At 36.5% G+C, this 7500-nt stretch overlaps 1 protein-coding gene across 6 annotated transcripts in view; it reads left to right on the forward strand.

The window, feature by feature from the left end:
• Positions 1-7500, forward strand: part of LOC136842758 (protein C-ets-1-like) — a 419972-nt gene that overhangs the window by 78831 nt on the left and 333641 nt on the right. The window lies entirely within an intron of this gene.

Raw genomic sequence — 7500 nt, forward strand, 5'->3', positions numbered from 1 at the left:
AATCCATAAGTCACAAATATTTGAATGGGGTTAAATTTCGTTTTACCTTTTTTTCATGGTGCGTTAAAAGTACAGTAACGTAGTTTATTATAAATCATAGATAATATATTGGGGTTAAATTTTCGTTTTACCTTTTTTTCATGGTGTGTTAAAAGCACAAGAACGTAGTTTATAATAAATCACAAATTTTTGATTGGTGGTAAATTTTCGTTTTACCATTTTTTCAGTCTGGTAAAAGTACAATTACTTAGTTTATTATAAATCATATGTATTATGTTGGGGTTAATTTTTCATTTTACCTTTTTTTCAGTGTAGTAAAAGTACAATCACGTAGTATGTTATAAATCATATATATTATATTGAGGGTTAATTTTCGTTTTACCTTTTTTTTCAGTGTGGTAAAGGTACAATAACGTAGTTTGTTATAAATCATAGATATTATAATGAGGGTTAATTTTCGTTTTACCTTTTTTTTCATGGTACGTTAAAAGTACAATAACAGTTTATTATGAATCATAATAGTAAATTGGGGCTAAATTTTCTTTTTACCTTTTTTCATGGTGCGTTAAAAGTACAAGAACTTAGTTCATTATAAATTATAGATATTATATTGGGGTAAAATTTTCGTTTTACCTTTTTTTTTCAGTGTGGTAAAAGTACACTCAAGGTATACTAACACATTATTTAAGGAATAGCAAGTGTTTTTTGTGTGTCTATCTAACTCGGGAACGCATGATCGGTAAAATAAAATAAAGGCTCTTTTCAAATTGCAGAGCCATTTAAAGAACCATATCCAAGCAGTATGGCCACTCACGTAATGAAAATGTTTTTTAAAAGAGTCTTTCTCTCATTGATTATGCGTTTCGTAGTCTTTCTCTCATTGGGTATGCGTTTCGTAGTCTTTCTCTCATTGGGTATGCGTTTCGTAGTCTTTCTCTCATTTGTTATGCGTTTCGTAGTCTTTCTCTCATTGGGTATGCGTTTCGAAGTATTTCTCTCATTGGGTATGCCTTTCGTAGTCTTTCTCTCATTGGTTATGCGTTTTGTAGTCTTTCTCTCATTGGGTATGCCTTTCGTAGTCTTTCTCTCATTGGTTATGCCTTTTGTAGTCTTTCTCTCATTGGGTATGCCTTTCGTAGTCTTTCTCTCATTGGGTATGCCTTTCGTAGTCTTTCTCTCATTGGGTATGCCTTTCGTAGTCTTTCTCTCATTGGGTATGCCTTTCGTAGTCTTTCTCTCATTGGTTATGCGTTTCGTAGTCTTTCTCTCATTGGGTATGCCTTTCGTAGTCTTTCATTGGTTATGCGTTTTGTAGTCTTTCTCTCATTGGGTATGCCTTTCGCAGTCTTTCTCTCATTGGTTATGCGTTTCGTAGTCTTTCTCTCATTGGGTATGCCTTTCGTAGTCTTTCTCTCATTGGGTATGCCTTTCGTAGTCTTTCTCTCATTGGGTATGCCTTTCGTAGTCTTTCTCTCATTGGGTATGCCTTTCGTAGTCTTTCTCTCATTGGGTATGCCTTTCGTAGTCTTTCTCTCATTGGTTATGCGTTTTGTAGTCTTTCTCTCATTGGGTATGCCTTTCGTAGTCTTTCTCTCATTGGTTATGCGTTTCGTAGTCTTTCTCTCATTGGGTATGCCTTTCGTAGTCTTTCTGTCATTGGGTATGCCTTTCGTAGTCTTTCTCTCATTGGGTATGCCTTTCGTAGTCTTTCTCTCATTGGGTATGCCTTTCGTAGTCTTTCTCTCATTGGGTATGCCTTTCGTAGTCTTTCTCTCATTGGTTATGCGTTTCGTAGTCTTCCTATCATTGATTGTGCGTTTCGAGAAGACATTTCCAGTATTGGAACGCAGACCTGTTTGCGTTCTGCGCAGTGTGGCGACGCGTATGATACAAGGTCATTAGCAAGCAGATATGTATTTTTTTATCTATTCATTTCTTTCCTTCTATGTCTGTTTATTTACTTTTTCATTTATTTACTTCTATAATTTTACTTATTTATATAATTATTTGTATACATATTTATTTATTCTTTTGCTTACTTATGTAGTTGTTTATTTTTTTATTTATTAATTTTTATTTATCTATTCATTTATTTATTTACTTATTTATATACTTATTTGTTTACGTATTTAATTATTTATTCAGGTATTTAATTACTTATAAATTCTTTTACTTATTCATTTCCATTAATTCATTTATTTATTTTCTTTTTTCCTCATTTTATTTATTTATTTATCTACTTATGCATTTGTTTATGTATTTATTTATTTAATTGTTTATGTATTTGTATACTTATTCGTGCCTCCTATTGAGAGCGTGAGAACCGCTAGGACAATGCCGACGGGATTCCTCTCTCTCTCTCTCTCTCTCTCTCTCTCTCTCTCTCTCTCTCTCTCTCTCTCTCTCTCTCTCTCTCTCTCTCTCGCAAACCCTAATCCTCTGGCGGAACAAAAGACCCGTCGGAGGAACTGGGCCGGCGACCTTTGTGGAGTGTAATGTATCGCTGCTTGGGGTCCCGTCGAAGCCTTTGATCGCTATCTATAGAGGTGGTTTTGAAGGGGGCGGGGGTAGGGGTGGGAAGGAGGTCAAGACCTTTTCCGTTGCTTTGTGACCTCCGCTGCTCTCTCTTCCTCGGACTTGCTTTGACCCCGGGTCGCTTTTCTGGAGGAAGGTTGCGGGTTAGTGATTTGCTATTTAATTTTGATTTTTAATTTTTTATTGAATTATTGTTTTTAATTTTTAATTATGGTACAAAAACAACTTACTATATATTTAATTTTAATATGTATTTTTAATGAATTATTATTTTTAATTTTTAATTATAGTATAAAACGAACTAATATGAACTAGAGTATTGTTTATAGATGTTCAAATTTCATTCATACTGAAAAATACCATAGAAAATATTTCATCAAAATAGTGCCCGACTGGCAATAATGGGCATTTGTTTTGGCATCTGCTAAGGGGGTGGGGGAGGGGAGGAATGACCGAGATGCCCAAAGATTCCACGGTGAAAAGACGAAGGTGAAAGGTAGGAGGAGGAGGGAGAGGGGGATGAGGGAAGGAGAAGGGGTAGAGAGGCCTGTAGTTGACAATAGGCCTAATCTCAGGGTAAATACAGATATCAGGGGGTCTAGTGTCCAGAACCGATGGTGCAAATTATTCGCACTTGGCCTTTGTTGATTCGTATCTGGGACGCCGCCAGGTGTACCTACGTGTTTGGAACGGCAAGCTTATGAATGCGCCTGTGTATATACAGTATATGTGTATATATATATATATATATATATATATATATATATATATATATATATATATATATATATATATATATATATATATATATACTGTATATTTATATATATATGTATGTATATACTGTATATATATATATATGTATGTATATATATATATATATATATATATATATATATATATATATATATATACATATACATATATTAACTTTATCACATACACAATTGTTCTGTGCATTAGTAGAATTACTAAAAGGACCTCATTCAAACTGGATGGTATCTAACCATCCAGTTTGAATGAGGTCCTTTTAGTAAATATACATATATATATATACTCGTATATTACCGCAGGTGAAAAATAAGAGACGGGGTGTGGGTCCTGACCGGTTTCGACTTTATTTCCAAGCCATTGACAAAGGACTGATGCATACTATTAGAAGTCACGAATATATAATATACTACAGGAACAGTACTGACGAACATACACAACCGTTAGAGGCTACATATCCAGCCTCAGGCCGGTGTCAAGGTAGGAGTGGCCTTTAAAACAATGCTGATGAACATACCGACCATATGTATATATATATATATATATATATATATATATATATATATATATATATATATATATATATATACATACATATATTATGTATAAATGTTTGTCACGTACACAGTGACGTTTTTTATATTCGTTAACATTAAGTTGCAAGTGTCGTTTAATATCAAGTTCACTCAACTTCAGAGTAACATATACCGGAAAGGAATTTATAAGTAAAATATGCGATTTCCGAGTTGAGTGAATTTGATATGAACCGATGTTTGTAGCTTGACGTTTGTGAATTTATATATATATATATATATATATATATATATATATATATATATATATATATATATATATATGTATGTATGTATGTATGTATGTATGTATACTGTATATATGTATATATACATATATATATACTGTATATATATAATTAATGGATGAGTGTGGCATGGTTTCTTATTTTTATCTTGGAATCCGTCTACCATTGATAAATAGGCCATAATGTTAAAAAGATTATCTCTCTCTCTCTCTCTCTCTCTCTCTCTCTCTCTCTCTCTCTCTCTCTCTCTCTCTCTCTCTCTCTCTCTCTCTCTCTCATATAAAAGCTGAAACGCAAAACTGGGGCAATCTCTTATCAGTAGTTCTCCTTACGAAAGATGTCATTGAAAAGCGAAAATAGCGATTAGTCATTAAACATCTTAATGATATGCACTGTAAAGGTACCAATGCCACCCACTGTAGTCCTTATCAAAATATTCTCAGGGTTTGTTCAAGAATAAAGATGACACTAACGGCTAAGAATATTCTCCAGCGTTTGAAGCATGCAAGGAATTCTTTAGACATCACTTGAGAACCTCATGGGAGTTATGTTCTGTAGTCATTATATTTTTGCTATATTTTCTGTCCGCCCTCAGATCTTAAAAACTACTGAGGCTAGAGGGCTTCAAATTGGTATGTTGATCATCCACCCTCCAATCATCAAACATACCAAATTGCAACCCTCTAGCCTCAGTAGTTTCTATTTTATTTAAGGTTAAAGTTAGCCATGATCGTACATCTGGCACCGCTATAGGTACCAACAACACAGGCCACCACAGGACCGTGACTGAGGCCACCACCGGACTGTGGCTGAGTTTCATGGGCTGCGGCTAAGAGTTCCATGGGCCGTGGCTGAAAATTTCGTACAGCATATAATGCTGTACAGAAAACTCGATTGCGCCGAAGGCAGATAATCTTAACCTGCAAATTAAATGCTTAATGCGAATAATCATTGCATGTGTGTAGTGGTTAGCACCATTTTTATTTGCTGCTTCGCAATATGTTTCGCAGATTTTGGTAGCTATCCATTTTCCATAGTTTCCTCAGTCCCTCATTCTCCTTACCTTCTCCTCCTCACTCGCCTCTCTTTCTCCTCACTCGCTTGTCTTGCCTTCTCAGCATTTCTTTCTTAAATGCTGATTGATATTCCAGCATCCTCAAATGCTGGTTCATATTTTTGGTTCCGTCAACCACTTTCCCTGCTTGGTATCAGTTATCCTTCCCCGTCATTATCTGTGTTTTTCAGCTCTCTCCTTTCCAACGTTTCGTTCCTCCCCTTTTCCTTGGTTCTTCTCAGGAGGGTTCCTCCTAAATTCCACCCCCACCTCTCAACCTCTCTCACTTTCCTTCTCATCTTTCCGTCTCCTCTCTCACTTTCCTTCTTCACTTTTTCTTGCCTAACTTCTTACTCCCCTTCCTTGCCTAGCCCTCATGTTCTGTACAGGATTATCATTTCCTCGTCCGCATTTTGGATTCGTAGCCGCAAGCAGAGAGAAGAAGAAGAAGAAGAAGAAGAAGAAGAAGAAGAAGAAGAAGAAGAGGAGAAGAGAAGAACTTGCGGGAAGACAGTGTGCATCCAAGACGGTAGAAAGGGGAAGTCATCCATCCATCCATTCTTTCAACCCCACGGGGGTAATGGGTTGTTGGGTTGTTCGTAGGTGGGAGGGAGTGGGTAGTGGTCTTGGTTTATCTGCGGGATGGGTAGGCAGAAGAATGGGCCATTAGTGGGCAGGTAAAACCGCTAATTGACCCCCATACACGTCGTTAGCTCACCTGTTTGCTGCTGCTCCTACTCCAACTCCTACCCCTACTCCTACTCCTACCCCTACTCCGAGAAATTCGTCCATGCCCAGGCTACGTACCCCGCTCTGTATGCCCTTGCTGTACCCAAAGGTCTAAGGGCCTTGGCTGTACCCTTTCAAATCACCTGGTTTCACGGGACATAGCCCCGAGGGGAGTTTCCTTATGGTCGAACCTTCGTAAGGATTGGCGCTGGATTCCAGCCTTTACCAGAGCTCGTTTTTGGGCTGCACGGTCCTCCAGAAAGGCCCTTATCAAATTAAGTGATAATGGCAAGAGAAATTCACAATTTCTGTCCTGCGGCTCTTCAGAAGAAGAAGAAGAAGAAGAAGAAGAAGAAGAAGAAGAAGAGGGAGTGGAAAACAATTGCCCATCGAGTGGCGCCGTTTAACTTTCGGCTATTGCTGTCAGACAGATGTAGGTCAGAGTTTGGTTCGGTTGTTCTCCTTCGTCATTACACAATTTTCCTTTTGTTCATCTGCTGTTCAGATCCTTTTAGAAGTTTCTTTTGTTCGTCTGCTGTTCACTTCCTTTCAGAACTTTTCTACGAAAGAAAAGATTCTTATTCACGACATAACCCTACTGGTTAGGCCTCATCTGGTTTTAGGGTTTCTTGAAGTCTTTTGTAGATTAGAGGACATGTTGCTGTCCCCTTCAGCCTCGTTATGAAAAATAATATAAATACATGCAAATAACGGTCTTAGAATTAACAATATAAATACATGCATATAACGGTCTTAGAAATAACAGTATAAATACGCATATAACGGTCTTAGAAATAATATAAATACATGCATATAACGGTCTTAGAAATAATATAAATACATGCATATAACGGTCTTAGAAATAATATAAATACATGCATATAACGGTCTTAGAAATAATATAAATACATGCATATAACGGTCGTAGAAATAACTTCAGTTTCCCAACCATTTTAGGTTTGAATCGTTCCTGGGAAGGAGAATTTCTTCGTCCTTTTTATTTCGGATTTTAAGGCTTACAGTAAAAAAAAGTAAGCAAAATATTAAGAAACATGGTAGGTTCTATTACAATAAACAGTATTCCAGTAGAACACTATTTGAAATAGTCCCAGTACTTGGGACTATTTTATCCTGAGAAGCGTTCTAGAACCCCAGAGACACCTTTTAGGATGTTGTTTGTTTAAAAAAAAAATGGTTAATGACTTCTAATAAGTCACGCTATTATCTTAATTGTGGTAGGTTAATGGTGATGACCTAATCATTGGCTTCCTTTAAAAAATTTTTCCCAGGAAAGGGACTGTTAAGTACTTTTTTTATAATGTAGGGATTGTCTCCTCCTCCCCCCACCTTTTTTTCAAGACGTGGCCGTGGGTGGGTTGTGGATGGTGCAGTTATTCGAACGGTGTTAGAGGTTGAGTGTAATTATTTATTTAATTTAATTATTGGTAATTTATTAATTTGTTAATTTATTTTTGCTTTTCAAGTAATTGATCTCTTCTTTCCGCACTTCCTGTTACCTTCTGTTATTTCTTTCGAATGTGAACACTACATTGTTTGGAAGCTTGAATTTCAAGTCAGTGGCCCCTGTGGT

This window comes from Macrobrachium rosenbergii, chromosome 10 (assembly GCF_040412425.1).
Source record: "Macrobrachium rosenbergii isolate ZJJX-2024 chromosome 10, ASM4041242v1, whole genome shotgun sequence".
NCBI classification, from domain to species: Eukaryota; Metazoa; Arthropoda; class Malacostraca; order Decapoda; family Palaemonidae; genus Macrobrachium; species Macrobrachium rosenbergii.